A 17,531-nucleotide genomic window follows, 5' to 3' on the forward strand; every position below is an offset into this window, starting at 1 on the left:
GCATACTGTCCCCCACCCTCCTCAAGTTCTAGGGATGCCCATCGACCATCAATGATTTCAAATCATCGATGGTTTATGGCCGATGTTGAATACTTTTGCCATCGATGTGGGAGGACCAGATGGTTTCCCTACATGAATGGCAAAGGAGAACTGATCAAGTTTCAAATTTTTTTATGGTGCCGGGACACGAAGCATAGCTCCGCCCCCCACACCCGGAAGTCCCGCCACCAAGTTCTGATTGACCCACGGCCTGTTCAGTCAGATATAATGGATAACCATCGATAGCTACAACAATCGATGGTTATCCAAGTAATATTTTACTACTATGGATGGCAGGGTGCTAAATCGCCATCAATGCCAACCATCGAGGACGTCTGCACCAATGCCCATCCCTACTCTGCAACAGGCAAAAACCTTTACTACCCCTCATGCCCACACACCTCTATCACTGCCCTGCCTCCTGTTCTCCTGCCCCGTAACTTCCGCCAGTGGGGACCCACTCACCCTGTGTTGCCCACATTCCCCTATCATGCTTTACCACCCAGCCTCCTGCTCTCATGCACCCTAACTCCCACCCAGTAGGGGGAGACACTGACTCAGGGCCTCCGTCCTGTACTCCTGTGCTGCCACGCTGGACCCTCACCCACTGGGAGAAGCTGCACAGTGTCCCCAACCCTCCTCTTTAGTCCTCCGTATGCCCACACACCCCTATCACTACCCAGCCTCCTGTTTTCCTGTGTCGTGACCTCCGCCAGTGGGGAACCGCTGACTCAAAAACACCCTACTATACTATTGCACACACATACACACACACACCTAAATAACACGCACACAAAAACCATGTCACGGACCCACCGGTCGCCTGTTCAGATACGTCAATCTGAGCAGCTCTGGCCGTGGCTGGGGTTCACTTTGGACACACAAGTCCCCTCTATGAGGTATGCCACCACCAGCAGGCTTGATTTAGCACTGTCGAATTGCGCAAGGGTGCCTTGGTGCTCCTGACCACACAATACAGTATAGAACAAAGGTAACGTTTTGACCACTCTTCTTTGGCTTAAAAGGTCCTAAGAATCACAAATTCAGAACTGGGAATATGTATTATTGATTCCTAGAAATACTACAGAGTTTAAGAGATAAAAATGGTTACAAGATATTAAAATGATTTTAAAAGCACACACAAGATACAACTCAAAAATAAATAAAAGGGAAAAATGACAGGACGGTATGTTACACCCAAGTACAGGTCCTGTAGTGGGGGAGTCTCCACAAGAAATCGCCGGTTGCTTCCAGTTTGCTGTTCCCCCAAGAAGTAACAAAAATATATTGACAGGAGAGGGGTTTTATCTGCAGGCTCCCTCATCCCTCCCACCCTTGGGATTTTTACCCTTTCCTTGCTGATCCCTAGGGAATGTCCCTTCTACAGTAATGCAGAATTGGTCCATTGCTTTGAAGTAGTTTGTGCATATTCCAAAAGTGATAAGAGGCCTGTTGTCTGGAAACTATTCTCTAACCCCCCCAATCTGGTTTATGAGGGGTCTCAGATCTTATCTGGCATCCTAACTTCAGAGAACTATACAGATGGTTACTCTGAGGGAATGTCCACCATGCTTACACTCCCTGGGTCACCAATAGCTTACACACATAATACAAGACATGCCCTGATCTCCCACAACATAATAGCAGATATGAATTTACAAACAATACCAGAAATACATTGATCTCACACATAATAATAACAACAGGAGGTATGCTTTATTCGGCCTACCACCTGATCTGATCGTTACACACCCGCGTCCTAGTTTTTGTGTGGCGGGGGACGTGACCCCTGCCCGTCTCCACTTCATTGTCAACTGTGCAAGTTCACACAAAAGCAATCAGGTCTGAATAACCCCCTTTGGGGGATATGTACAAGGTACTAAGGACAATATTCTATTAACCCTGATGTCATGTCGGCTGATAAAATTGACAGATATCACAATTAGGGGGAAATTTACAAAGAATACAAATACGAAAATTTGTGTTTGTATTCTTAATACGCCTGAATATGAATGCATACGGTTGTTATAGCCGTTTGCAAATTCGTATTCCAGACGGTAATTTACAAAGCAGTCAAATACAACTGCTTTGTAATCCCCGAAAAGAAAAATAAATAAATAAAATCAGAGAACAAGCCAAATAGGGGTTCCCTGTATTTTTTAAAACCAGCACCAGGCTCAAAGGCAGTCCTGGTTCCCAAAACACAGGGGACAAAACTAGTAGGGGTCCCCCGTATTTTAAGAACCAGCACCAGGCCCAACCAGCCAGCAGGTTAATGCCACAGCCGGGGGGAGACTTTTTATACAAGTCCCCCTGGCCAAAGCATTAACCCCCTGACCGGTCAGCATGGGCAGGGGCCCTGGGGGGGTGGTGGCCTCTCCAATGAAGGGGTGTCCCCCTCCAGAATTTAATTGCCTGGGGTTGTCCCTGATGCCCCTGTGTGGTGGGCATCGGGCTAAGAGTGTAAATAATTTGGTGGAGGCTTGCTGGGACTCATAGTTCACCAGCAATATACAATAGTTTTATTCTATTTTTTACACTTTTATCAGGCTTCAGCCTGGGTAGGAAAATTCTGGAGGGGGGACCCCTTCATTGTGGTGTCCCCACTCCCCCAGGACCCCTGCCCAAGCTGACTGGTCAGGGGGTTAATGCTTTGTATAAAAAGTCTCCCCACCCCGGCTGTGGCATTACCTAACTGGCTGGTTGGGCCTGGCTCTGGTTCTTAAAATACTGGGGAAACCCTATGATAGAGTGAAACTTACTAAACACTATATTGTCTATATAAGCTGAATATTCCTTTTAGTAAGATGTATTATGTGTTATTAGAGTTATAGCAAATGCATGTTCAAGAAGCTGAAATAGTTAATCTTTACATATAGTCAGCTTGTCCTTGGTTCTACTAGAATCCCAATTAAAATGGATATGAACCAGCTGTGAGATGTAGGAGAAGACTACATTCTTAAAGTAAGATAAGAAAGAGAAAAACATGCAATTCCATTTTAATGAGAAGAGTTTTGATGAAATCCATATGCCTTTGTGAAGTGACTTAGAAATACTCCCATCATTAGAAGTAAACGCCTATGTTATCGTCAGAGATACTACGCTTTTGCACGTTGAACCAAAGTTTTAATTGTAACCCCACCTTTGGGGTGTGTTGAATATGAATATGTATGCTTTCTTTAATATCTCCTTGTTATGCGAAGGGGACCCCTGCCGGACCCTAACTCCGTTGCCTCAGACAGGAGTCAGCAGCTGTGTGCAGAGCTAGACTTCACCTGGGCCCGTCTCGGCTGGGGAGCGAGTTAGGCCCGCTCCGCTCCGCTACAGGCAGGTCTTAAGGGTGGACAACACCAGCTGCTGAGGCCAGGAGAGCGCAAGGGCAAAGCTAACTACACCTACAGAAGGCAGGGGGACCCCGGACGCCTGGCGTGTACTAAACGTAACAATACGTGAAGATGGTACTAAATGTAAATGGTGAACAAGGAAGCAACAATGCTACAAAGATGGGATAATATCACAACAACTGAGGGCAACAATGCCGAAGATGGAATATAAAGATAAAAGATACAGCTGGCAGCAATGCTTCTAACCAGGTGGAATATGGAGCTAGAAAGCACTGACAACCAGGTCCTCTGATGACACTTATCTGTAGCCGGACACAGGTAAACGGGACACGGCACGAGGAACAGCACGAGGCACGACACAGAACGGGAAGGCACAGGACTGCAGAGTACTTCTGGAACCAGGAACACCAAGGCACACTAAGGTATGACCAAAGCTATAACCGGCGTCTGTTCCCAGCAGACGCCAGCTATTTATTTGAATCTGCCGCCTGTGATTGTGCTGACGTCAGCCGCGCTGACGCCGCACGCTGCTTGGAGACTCGAGAGCGTTGCCCAGCAACGCCCCGACGTCCAGCAGCCGGAACCACGGAGCCGGAAGCTCGGGGCGTTGCTAGGCAACGCCCCCGACGCTCCCCCGGCGCTCCATCTCTGCCGCCCGTCCCGGACGTGACATCACGCAGAGGCGCTCTGGGACGGCGGCGGCTGACAGTACCCCCCCCTTGAGGAGAGGTCAACCGACCTCCAAGTCCTGGCTTCAACGGATTTTGCTTATGAAATAATTGTTTTAAAGATGGAGCGTGAAGGTCCTTGTCCGGGACCCAGGACCTTTCCTCAGGTCCATAGCCCTTCCAATGGACTAGAAAGAACAAACGCCCGCGAGTGATTCTCGAATCCAGAATACTATCGATCACAAACTCCTTGATGCCTTGACGAATTACTGGGGCCGGCCTGTAAGCACGTGGCCGATGGGCAGGTTTAAGCAATGAGGCATGGAACGTGGGATTGACCTTCAGAGAGCGTGGAATCTGGAGTCGAAAGGCCACAGGATTGATCCTCCTAATGATCCTGTAGGGACCGATAAAGCGAGGACCCAACTTCTTGGATGCCTGATGGATATTAATATTCCTGGTGGATAGCCACACCCAGTCTCCGACTTTAAACGAACAAGGTCTCCTGTGACGGTCGGAGAAGCGCTTTGCGGCCGTGGTCGCAGAGAGGAGAGCCCTACGGACCATAGCCCAGATACTTCTCCTACTGGTCACCCACCTCGAATTACCTGTTCTGGCGGGAACAGGATCAAACGAATTGGCCCGAGGGTGGAAACCATAGTTACACAAAAATGGAGACATTTTGGTGGCAGAATGCCAGCCATTGTTGTAGGCAAACTCTGCGAATGGCAGATTTTCCACCCAATCCTGTTGGGACTTTGATACGTAACACCGCAGGAACTGCTCGAGTGTCTGATTCACACGTTCCGTCTGCCCATTAGATTGTGGATGATAGGCCGAAGATGGACTGAGCTTAATCTGTAACGCAGAACACATAGACTTCCAAAACTTGGCCACAAATTGAACGCCCCTATCTGAGACGATATCAGTAGGAAGACCATGCAAGCGAAAAATGTGGCATAAAAACAAAGAGGCCAACCTTTCCGCGGAAGGTAAACCAGTCAAGGGGACAAAATGTGCCATCTTACTGAATCGGTCTACCACCACCCAGATGGAATCACAACCCCTGGATAATGGTAAATCAGTTATAAAATCCATGGAAATGTGTGACCATGGCCTCCGGGATATTGACAAGGGAACCAACTGACCAATGGGCGAAGAACGGGGAGTCTTATTCCTGGCACAAACGTCGCAGGCAGCTACCCATACCTTGACATCCTTCCTCATGGTGGACCACCAGACAGCTCTTGATAACAAAGATAACGTTTTATCACTGCCGGGATGACCTGCTGATTTACATTGATGAAACTCCAAAAAAAATTTTTTGCGGAGCTCAAAAGGTACAAAGAGTTTACCTTCTGGCACGGCCTTCGGAGCCGAAGCTTGTGCCAACATGACTTGATCCATAAGGCTATGAGTAACCCCAGCAATAATACAAGAGGCAGGAATAATAGACTCTGGTTGTAAATGCGGTTCTTGGACAGCGGAAAAACTTCTAGAAAGAGCATCGGCAACGACATTTTTTGACCCTGGCCTATAAGTAATAATGAAATTAAATCGGGCAAAAAATAATGTCCACCTAGCCTGCCTCGTATTGACTCTCTTGGCTGATTGGAGATATGCCAGATTTTTATGATCTGTTATGATGGTAACCTGGAACCTGGCCCCCTCCAGCCAATGTCGCCATTCCTCTAAGGCTGCTTTGATGGCGAGAAGCTCCCGATTGCCGACATCATAATTACATTCCGCTGAGGAAAATTTCCGAGAAAAAAAAGCACAAGGATGTAAGAACCCATCCTGCCTATCCACCTGTGAGAGGACTGCCCCAATCCCTACTTCTGAGGCATCAACTTCCATGACAAAGGGTAATTCAGGATTGGGATGCCTCAGAACCCCGGCGGAAAGAAAGGCTGCCTTCAACTTACTAAAGGCGTTAACAGCGGCATCGGACCAGACTGAAGGATTGGCGTCCTTTTTGGTTAATGCAACAATGGGGGCTACAATATCAGAGAAGAATGGAATAAATCTCCTATAATAGTTAGCAAAGCCCAAGAACCTCTGAGTGGATTTGAGGTTAGATGGTTGAACCCAATCCTTAATGGCCTGGAGCTTTACTGGGTCCATTTGAAAACCCCGAGGGGAAATAATTTAACCCAGGAAAGAAATGCTCTCCACCTCGAACTCGCATTTCTCCAACTTGGCATACAAATTGTTCTCCCTCAATTTTTTTAGAACTGCGCATACATGCAAGCGGTGCTGCTCCAGTGATGGGGAGAAGATCAAAATATCATCCAGATATACTACGACAAAAACCCCCAAAAACTCCCTCAAGACGTCATTAATAAAATCCTGGAACACTGCAGGTGCATTAGCGAGACCAAAGGGCATAACCAAATACTCATAATGTCCCGAATGCGTATTAAACGCAGTTTTCCACTCATCACCGGCTTTAATGCGGATTAAATTGTACGCCCCTCTCAAATCAATTTTAGAAAAAATGGATGCCTTACGAAGCTGATCAAAGAGTACAGATATGAGTGGAAGAGGATACGAATTTTTTACTGTAATGGCATTGAGCTGTCTAAAATCAATGCACGGGCGAAGGGAGCCGTCCTTTTTCCCCACAAAAAAAAACCCGGCTCCGACGGGTGATTTTGAGGGCCTAATGAACCCTTTCTTCAGGTTTTCCTCAATATACTCCTCCATCGCCTTCTCCTCAGGAAGGGATAAGGAGTATAATCGCCCCTTGGGAAGTTTGGCCTCAGGAATGAGATTAATGGCACAATCATATGGTCTATGAGGGGGCAAGACGTCTGCTTCTTTTTTGGAAAACACATCGGAAAAAGACAAATAAGGTTCAGGTAACCCAGAAACTGAGGGAGTCACCATGCGGACTGGCAGGGCTAGACAATTATGAGAACATTGCTCCCCCCAACTTACAAGTTCCCCTGACTGCCAATCAAAATGTGGGTTGTGTAGTTTAAGCCATGGTAATCCCAGCACTACGGGTGTAACAGGACTATGAAAAATAAAAAAGGATAAGAGCTCGGAATGGGTAACCCCAACCTGGATCTGTAGGGGAACGGTGCGCTGTGTAATAACTCCATTGGGCAATCGATTGCCATCTAAGCCATACACCGAAATCTCTGGAGATACTGGTATGAGGGAAATCCCCAGTTCTTTGGCTAACTGGGAGTCCAGAAAATTACCCGCAGCCCCACAATCAATAAATGCCTGGCCATCCCACCTATGAATCTCAGAACAAATACATATGGGGATTAATAAAGAATTACTGGGAGATATAAGAGATAGGCCTGATAGGATGTCTCCCCGCATCCTCAGGCCTTGGCGTTTCCCGGGCGCTCAGGACAAGCATTTACCAAGTGTCCCCGCACCCCGCAGTATAAACAGAGGCCCTGAGCACGCCGTCTGGCCTTCTCCTGCGGAGATAAGCGAGCTGCGCCCAACTGCATAGGTTCCCCAAGGTCAACAGCAGAATCCTCGGGGACACTGGGCAATGGCACCAACCCTGCCCCTCGCTCTGAGCGTCTCTCACGGAGCCGGCGATCCACCCTGATAACCAGCTGCATGAGATCGTCCAAGGACATTGGTGTGGGATACTGCACCAAGGAATCTTTTATTTGGTCAGACAGCCCAACCCTAAATTGGGAGCGTAAAGCTGGATCATTCCACCCTGAATCATTAGCGTATCGCCGGAATTCAGAGCAATAGGCCTCTGCCACCTGGCGACCTTGTTTGAGAGATCGAAGGTGAGCTTCTGCTGCGGCTGCCTTATCTGGGTCATCATATAAAATCCCCATTGCCTGGAAAAAAGACTCCACGGACCGGAGAGCCGGACTGTCTGACTTCAGCCCAAATGCCCACGTCTGTGGATCCCCCTGGAGGAGAGAAATAACCAACCCCACTCTCTGTATTTCAGACCCGGAGGACAGGGGCCGTAACCGAAAATATAATTTACAGCTCTCTTTAAAATTAAAGAACTGATGTCTATCCCCAGTGAACCGATCAGGAAGGCTCATTTTGGGTTCTTTAACAGACATAGCCGTTGCAGGAGCTGCTCTACGAACCTCCTCCTGAGACTCAACTCTGAGAGTGAGATCCTGCAACTGCTGAGTAAGGTGGTGTAACTGTTCAGCAAAAACCTGGGCCGGAACCCCCGCATTGGGATCCATGCTAAACCAAGAGATACACAACCACTGTAAAGGTAATATGGTTGTGTTACAATATTATCTGGCCGGTTATAATGTTATGCGAAGGGGACCCCTGCCGGACCCTAACTCCGTTGCCTCAGACAGGAGTCAGCAGCTGTGTGCAGAGCTAGACTTCACCTGGGCCCGTCTCGGCTGGGGAGCGAGTTAGGCCCGCTCCGCTCCGCTACAGGCAGGTCTTAAGGGTGGACAACACCAGCTGCTGAGGCCAGGAGAGCGCAAGGGCAAAGCTAACTACACCTACAGAAGGCAGGGGGACCCCGGACGCCTGGCGTGTACTAAACGTAACAATACGTGAAGATGGTACTAAATGTAAATGGTGAACAAGGAAGCAACAATGCTACAAAGATGGGATAATATCACAACAACTGAGGGCAACAATGCCGAAGATGGAATATAAAGATAAAAGATACAGCTGGCAGCAATGCTTCTAACCAGGTGGAATATGGAGCTAGAAAGCACTGACAACCAGGTCCTCTGATGACACTTATCTGTAGCCGGACACAGGTAAACGGGACACGGCACGAGGAACAGCACGAGGCACGACACAGAACGGGAAGGCACAGGACTGCAGAGTACTTCTGGAACCAGGAACACCAAGGCACACTAAGGTATGACCAAAGCTATAACCGGCGTCTGTTCCCAGCAGACGCCAGCTATTTATTTGAATCTGCCGCCTGTGATTGTGCTGACGTCAGCCGCGCTGACGCCGCACGCTGCTTGGAGACTCGAGAGCGTTGCCCAGCAACGCCCCGACGTCCAGCAGCCGGAACCACGGAGCCGGAAGCTCGGGGCGTTGCTAGGCAACGCCCCCGACGCTCCCCCGGCGCTCCTTCTCCGCCGCCCGTCCCGGACGTGACATCACGCAGAGGCGCTCTGGGACGGCGGCGGCTGACACTCCTCCTTGCTGGGAGGAGAGCAACATTATGTTAAAGTATAAATATGAGATACTGAGCTCATTAAACAAAGGAACTTTCCAAGCTTCCCTGACGTCAGCTTATCTTTGTTGGTGCTGTGATTTCTGAATATGGCCGATGCTCGGATGAGCTTTAGAAGAAAGAAACGTCTGAATTGTACTGCTCTCTGGTGAAGGGGACAAAGATTTATGGCATGGTGAGTGAAATCTGTTTTTGATTTTAAAAACTATTTTACTCAGTCAGATCTCTTGTGTCATATCCTTAGCAGAGCAAAGAAAAAATATATACATTTGCGTTCTTACTTGTACGCTTCATTAGATAGTACCCGGTGTATTCAGAAATCACACAGCCTTAAGTATAGCTGTAAAATTGTTTGTACTGTGTTTGTATTGTCAGTGTCTACTGTGTGTTTACTGTGTGTCAGTATCTGTATGTTTTATGTTGGATGACTGGACGCCATCTTCACGAGGCGTGACCGATGATCGATATACTGAGTATTACTTCTGGTTAACGCTCAGTTGAAAAGATCTAAAGCGTATATGTTTGTTTGTTTGTTTGGTAAACACAATATAAGTCATAAGGTGTAAAAGTGTTCACAAGACCGCTAAGACTTTTCTTTGATGAATGCTGTAATAGGCTGGACCTGCCTTTTATCAAAGACTGACACTGGAAGTCACTGTGAACCAATTAGGGTACAGCCCTTATGAAACTAAGTGTGTTTATGTACATGTACTGTTTTGCCTGATTACCTGTCCATTTGTCATTTAAACATCAATAAGCATAAGGTGTATATAAATCAAGATAACACTGGAGTAGCCAAAGGTTAATCTGTCTCTTTGGAGATTGCCAGCCAAATGATTCTTGAAAAAGCCCTTATGATATAGTGTTTTGTGTATTTACGTCTCTTCCAGTAGAACATGTCTAGAGTGTATATATATATATATATATATATATATATATATATATATATATATATATATATATATATATATATATAGAGCCAAAATTGATTACAGTAATACAACAAGCACATTTTAGAACAATAAGCGAAATTATTGATCTTGATGGCTCAGATTTGATTTTAAGAGTGGGGTGTCGTTTATTTTGAAACCAGAGGTTCTTCAACATTGAATTGGAAAGCATTACCCAAGCTGCCTTGAATTATTACCAATAGAGAAGTGGATATTTCCAATAATTCGCCCAAACAGTTATTCTGGGTTGATACTCATAAGATAACATTCTGTGCACTTTGTTAGGTGATCAAACAAACCCACACTTCAGCGGTGGAGAAAGTGCTCAGAACAGGGTGCCTGCCCAGGTTATGAAAGTGGTATCATTGTATTGTCTTGATAAGTGGTTATGATTTTTTGGCTTAGATTGAAAACAGGGAACTGAAAGCCGCATCTATATTAAACTTCAGCCAATAGAAGCACAGTTGTTTTACCTTTCTGCACAATGTTACACACTGCTTTACGCACGTGGATACAGGCCACACCCAGAGGAAGTAATTAATCCAATGGGAGTAAACATTGTAAGGATAATGGAGCGCTCCCCCCCAGAGGTTGTGGCAGAAAGGGAAGGTAAGAAATCGATCAAATCGATCGGTTCGATTTTAAGAAGGGCTAATTTTTCTAAGGATGAAATTTTAGATCCTGTCACGTTGAAGCGTTTCCAAGTGACGAACGCTCATTGGCTACAGAAAAAAGGTTATATAGATACAGTTAATATATGGCTTACAGTGTCACAAGAATTAGATGATGAGAAAAGAAAAGTTAAGGAGTTGTCATTTGAAAGTCCACCAGATAGGTGGATAATGCACCATTTGTACACCAACATAGAAGAACTAGACTTGTTCGCAGCAGGGGCCACCACACCCAAAACCACAATTACAACAGCAGGTAGAAACATAGCTGGTATAGCCAGGTCATGTAGAGGGACTGAGGAATTGTATCCAACGTCAGATTTGCAGGCCCTTAAAATTGGAAAGTATTGTCCACAGAGGAAGTGTCCATTATGTGTGTGTTCTGTATACCAGAGGGAGACACAAAATGTCCTAATTGTGGGAATTGGGTAGGGTCAGAGGTTTTTACCATGTGACCCCGAAGTAAGATCTGTAATAAGGCTAAAAGATTATAACCAAAGTAACTATAAGAAGAAATTAAAGTGTTGTTTTTTTATTTATTTAAAAATCCTAGGAATAAATAAATATGTGCCCAGATCAAATAACTGATCTGAGAATAAAAAAATGCTTTACATTTGAAAAGTCTGCAAGTTGGTGATTTTGGAAAATATCCTGGCCAGGAGAATAAATAAATATTTTAATTTTCCCTATATTACCAATGAGCAGAATCAAATGTACAGTTTTGTGTTCAAAGTAATGAACTAAAAGTATCAAGTTTGTGTCATTACATGTGTGTAATGTTTAATGTGCATTTCAAATTCATATGTATGCAATTATGATCTTTGCATTTGGTGAATTTTAATACTAAAGTGTATTTGAACATTCAGTATTTAACATTTAAGCATGTTAAGGATTTAACTGACTTCATGACAGCCAAAGGTCACGAAAGGTTACGTAGCTGCAGTATGTAACATTGAATGTCTTCTTATGTTCAATGCATGTGACATCCAGCTGCTATCGCAGTAAGCTAGCTAAAATAATCATTCTTTACGATTGAATGCGCTAACTTTAAAATTGTTTTTTTATTTTTCTCTTAGAAATCTGATCAGTATTTAAGTTGTATGTTTTATTTGTTTAAAAAAAAAAAAAAAACAATTATGTGACAGTAACATTTGTTTTTTTGTCTCCTTAGTAGAAGGTTAAAGATACCAGTTGACTGCTATTTTCTGTTTCTTTCTCTTTTTATAGAATCATAGCAAACTTTTCAATACAATTAAGTGTATTTTTTTGCATATCAGATATTTCTTATTTGTCATTGGATATTACTACTTGAATTTTTCCTTAAAGTAAGAAAATATGTGGATATATGCACACATACTCAAACACATATGTGTGCATTTAATAAGAACTTAGTATTTGAAGGGAATGTTATACTTCTTTACTATGACATTATTTGGAAATTTAGTTTTTCGTTAAAAATGTAGTGCTAAGAAACACAGTTCCTATTGGTCATATGTGACTATGTTATCTTTCATAGCTTAATATGAACAATGATACTTTACTGGAACATTGTTGCAAGCCACAGAGTGGCTCATTCCTGTTTTGGATATTTCGTTAGAAATTTTATGTTCTGTGTTTAGTTTGTATGGTCTCTCCGGATTAGCTTTCTAGGTTTTGCATTCGTTTTTGGGGTTTTACCTTATTCAATCGTTCTTGTATCTGTGAGCACAGTTGCTCCTATGGATCTATAGCTTGAGTGTTCTGTTAGGCTGCACAAGTGTAGCTTGTGTGCTCATTAGTGAACTTTATAGTCTGTTTTGTGTCATCTGTGGGTATAGGCAGGTTCTCTCTTGTCACCTAACAGTCTCCATTGTTACTTTGTATCAAATATAAATTCAATATATCCAAAGACTCACTACCTCAAATAGATGCCGCTGTGTATGTGTTTCTCTCCCAATCATCTTTTACAGAGTCTGCTGAAAGTTATCCTCCCAGACTGGATCACATCCCAAGTACTGGACAAGCTGTGGTCTAAGGGGAAGATGGACTCTGGCAAGCTGAACGTACAACCTGTCCAACTGCGATTAAAGCCAGGAGCAGTGCCAGTATCCGTAAAGCAATATCCACTGAATCCTGATCAAAGAGTCGCCATCACCAAGCAACTACAAGCTTATCTACAGTCCGGCATCCTTGTTCAATGTGGATCCGAATGGTCGACGCGTTTGTTTAATGAATGATTCATGACCTTAGGGAGGTCAACAAGAGACTGTTAATTGTCCCATTGTGCCTAATCCACACACCTTGCTGAATCAGATCCCACCATCAGGGGCCTGGTTTACGGTGATCGATCTGGCAAATGCGATGCCTATCACTAAAGACTCTCAAGAACTGTTAGCTTTTACACATGATGGCAAACAATACTGCTGGACAAGATTGCCTCAAGGGGGCGCCACTAGCCCCAGTGACTACTCTGAAGCAATGTCACTGGTTCTCCAGGCTTGGAGACCCTTTTACTCAGAAGAAACTCAGCTTATCCAGTATGTCAATGACCTCTTGTTAGCTACAACAACTCAAGACAAGTGCCAGCAAGAAACAGTGTTTCTACTCAAGTTCCTGGAAGAACAAGACTGCAGGGCTTCAAAAGACAAACTACAGCTCTGTAAACAAAAAGTTGACTTCCTTGGACATTGTATCTCTCAAGTCATCAAACACCTGACAGAAGACATGAAGAAGCTAATACTACAAGCTAAAATACCAAAGACTGTGAAACAAGTCAGGTCATTTCTAGGCCTGGTGGGCTACTGCAGGGACGGGATACCTCTTGCATCAGTTTACATGCAAACATTATACAATGCAATCAAAATAGAGGGTCCGCATCCAACAGATGAAGACATGGCTCAAGCAGTTCAGCAATTAAAGTTGGCCATTACCTCTTCACCTGCCCTAGGCCTACCAGACTATTCTAAATCTTTCACCTTATATTGCCATGAGGAAAAAGGACATGCTTTGGGAGTGTTAACACAGATCCACAGAACAAGACAAAGACCTCTTGCTTACTATTCCAGCAGGCTTGTCAATATCATTCAAGGATCACCTACATGTATTAAAGCTGTAGCAGCGGTTGCTGTATTGAAGGATAAGTGCATAGACATTGTTCTTAATCATGAACTAACCATACAAGTACCACATGCTGTAACAGAAATCCTACGACAAGCAAGAACCAAACATCTTTCAGCAGCTAGACTCACCAAGTACGAAGTGTCCCTATTGAGTGCAACCAATGTGACAATCAAGAGGTGCATCACTCTTAATCCCGCAACGCTTCTCCCAGCCCTGTTGCCAGAACAGAAGGAGTATGAACATCAATGTTCAAAAAGGAGGGAGAATGAGAAAGAATGAGGGAACAAGCACCTTCGGTCAGCACAGTATCGTCTACAACAGCCCAGAGAATGGAAGTAGATGCAGGAGGTGGAGGTGAGGACAAAGAGGAAAATACTTGTACTCAAAATTTTCTCATGACTGTCTTGCTTTGATGGAATAAGAGACCCAGACATTGCCACCCGTCCAAGATATGCCCATACCCAATGCTCATTATGAACTATACGTTGATGGGTCCAGATACTATGAAAATGGCAAGCCCTACACTGGATATGCCATCACTACCGACACTGAAGTAGTAACTTCTGGAGCCCTACCAGCACACTTATCAGCAAAAGCAGCTGAACTTGTCGCCCTTACTAAAGCATTGGAGCACGCAAAGCATACAACAGCGAACATTTATACAGATTCCAGATATAGATGGGGAGTGACAATGATCTGTTGATCTGGAAAAGCAGAGACTTTAAAACAGTTACAGGTAAACAGATACAGCATGCTGACCTCATTAAAAAACTTTTCCAAGCATTAATGAAGCCACACAAAGTTGCCATCATCAAGATTCAAGCACACACAAAGAATCAAACAAAAGAAACAAGAGGAAACAATCTTGCAGATGCAGAAGCTAAGAGAGCAGCAAAAGCCCAGCCAGTAGGAAAAAGACACTACTTGGTTGTGACAGAAACGGGAGAACCACAACACATGGCAGATATGCAACAATTAAGGAAATTCCAAGACCAAGCAGGTCCAGTGGAAAAAGCAGAATGGCAAAGGAGAGGAGCGTCAAAAGATCAAGAAACGGAGCTTTGGAAAAGAGATGAACTGTTATGCCTACCCAGAGTACTCTACCCAGCTATGTGCCAAATTACTCATGGACAGACCCACCTTGGGAAGGATCAAATGACTGCTACTAATGAGAGATGGATAGCTCCAGGATTCCAGATTCTACAGCAGAGAACAATCCTCATCATCTCCAGCCAGGAGATTGGGTGTATCTCAAAAGACACGTTCGAAAATCGCTTGAGCCCAGATATGATGGTCCAATGGGCCACATCATATAAATAAGAAAAGTATTGGGAAAGCTAGTCAACCCAAAGAGTATGAATCCTGGTTCGATACGGCTTTTGGAACTATGTTAGGAGTAATCCTGGGGAATGTAACTTCTCTGAGAACCACAGGTACTCCTTGTAATGATAGGCAGATATTGGACCTGGCCAAATTATTGAATAATATTATCAGAATTTATGGTCAAGCTTTTGACTTGGTAGTAGAGGATTTGAAAATGATAAAAGGGGATAGGTTGTTGGAATTTTGATGACTTTATATATGCAAACAGGAATATTGTGCTGTACATTTATTACCAATGAGACTGACAATGCTCGAGACAATAGAAAAACATATACAAGAGATAGAAAATGAAACACGGATATATGCCACTGAGCATAATACACCTGACACTCTAGGAGGTGATTGGGGCTGGCTATCGTTCCTAAACCCATCTACATGGTTCACAGGAGTCAGTGGATGGGTTATGGGAATTCTTATGTTTGGCCTAAAAATTATAGGGTTATGCATACTTGTTTATATTGCTTTCAAGATATTGATGTGTGTTTTCTCTGTTTGTCTGAAACAGTGCCAGTCTGCAATAACTACAACCAAGTTCAAGAAACTCATATCTGGAAGGACACAGAAAACAGAGGATCAGTCTATTCCGATGGATGTGAGCCAACGGCCATTTGCCTTCTGACCTCAGGAAATAGTTTCCTGGTCTCAGGACTATAACCCACTAGACCCATCTGATGTGACTAATCCTTTGCATAGGCAGGTTGTATTGTAAGATGTCTGACCACTATGAGTTTCCTACGTTTATAATAATTTTTTTTTTTTTGTGTGTGTTTTTGTTTACTACTGTATGTAAACAATATTAACTCAATTGTAATGTTTAATTATTATAAAAAGGAGGGAGTAACTGATAGAGTGAAACTTACTAAACACTATATTGTCTATATAAGCTGAATATTCCTTTTAGTAAGATGTATTATGTGTTATTAGAGTTATAGCAAATGCATGTTCAAGAAGCTGAAATAGTTAATCTTTACATATAGTCAGCTTGTCCTTGGTTCTACTAGAATCCCAATTAAAATGGATATGAACCAGCTGTGAGATGTAGGAGAAGACTACATTCTTAAAGTAAGATAAGAAAGAGAAAAACATGCAATTCCATTTTAATGAGAAGAGTTTTGATGAAATCCATATGCCTTTGTGAAGTGACTTAGAAATACTCCCATCATTAGAAGTAAACGCCTATGTTATCGTCAGAGATACTATGCTTTTGCACGTTGAACCAAAGTTTTAATTGTAACCCCACCTTTGGGGTGTGTTGAATATGAATATGTATGCTTTCTTTAATATCTCCTCCTTGCTGGGAGGAGAGCAACATTATGTTAAAGTATAAATATGAGATACTGAGCTCATTAAACAAAGGAACTTTCCAAGCTTCCCTGACGTCAGCTTATCTTTGTTGGTGCTGTGATTTCTGAATATGGCCGATGCTCAAATTACTTTTTCACCTACTTAATTTGTCCCCCATATTTTGGGAACCAGGACCGGCTCTTGGGCCTGGTGCTGATTTAAAAAAATACAGGGAACCCGTATTTGCCTTGTTTTCTGTTTTTTTATAAACCAGGACCGGCTCTGTGAACCTGCAGCTGGTTATGGCTGTGGTTGGGGAGACCCCACGCCGTTTTTTTATTATTATTTATTTTTCTCTTTTTTTACACTGAAGCCTGCAGGGATCTGATTGATTTGTGCAGGCTTCTGCCAAATACACCAGGAAAATTACGTTTATTCTCCTGGCGTATTTTACCGGCAATTAGCGGCCATATTCCAATAATTGCTGGTAATTAAATTTGTCCGCTTAGTAAAATTTGGAATCACCATTCTATTGAATGGTGATTCCTATTTGTATTCTGTCAATGGCGTATACATTCGTATTTGTAAATACAAATAAGAATGTGCCATGAATACGAATAGACATATTTTTGTGATAGTAAATACCAAAAATGAGAAATTGTAAAAAAAAGGTGTATTTCTAGATACGAATACACCTATTTTTTACAAAGAAACCTTAGTAAATTTCCCCCTTAGTGACCAATGGTCATTAATATGGTATCCAATTAGCTGCCATTTTTTTTTCCAACATAAAATGGAGCTGAGATCGTACGGAAACACATGGGATTGGGGATAATGTAAGCTCTCATGAGCAGGGCCCTCTTCCCTGATCTGCTTTTTCTTCTCTTACGTAAACCATCTTCCACATCATACTCACTCCATTCTTG

The sequence above is a fragment of the Crinia signifera genome, chromosome 4 (genome assembly GCF_055691185.1).
Source record: "Crinia signifera chromosome 4, ASM5569118v1, whole genome shotgun sequence".
NCBI classification, from domain to species: domain Eukaryota; kingdom Metazoa; phylum Chordata; class Amphibia; order Anura; family Myobatrachidae; genus Crinia; species Crinia signifera.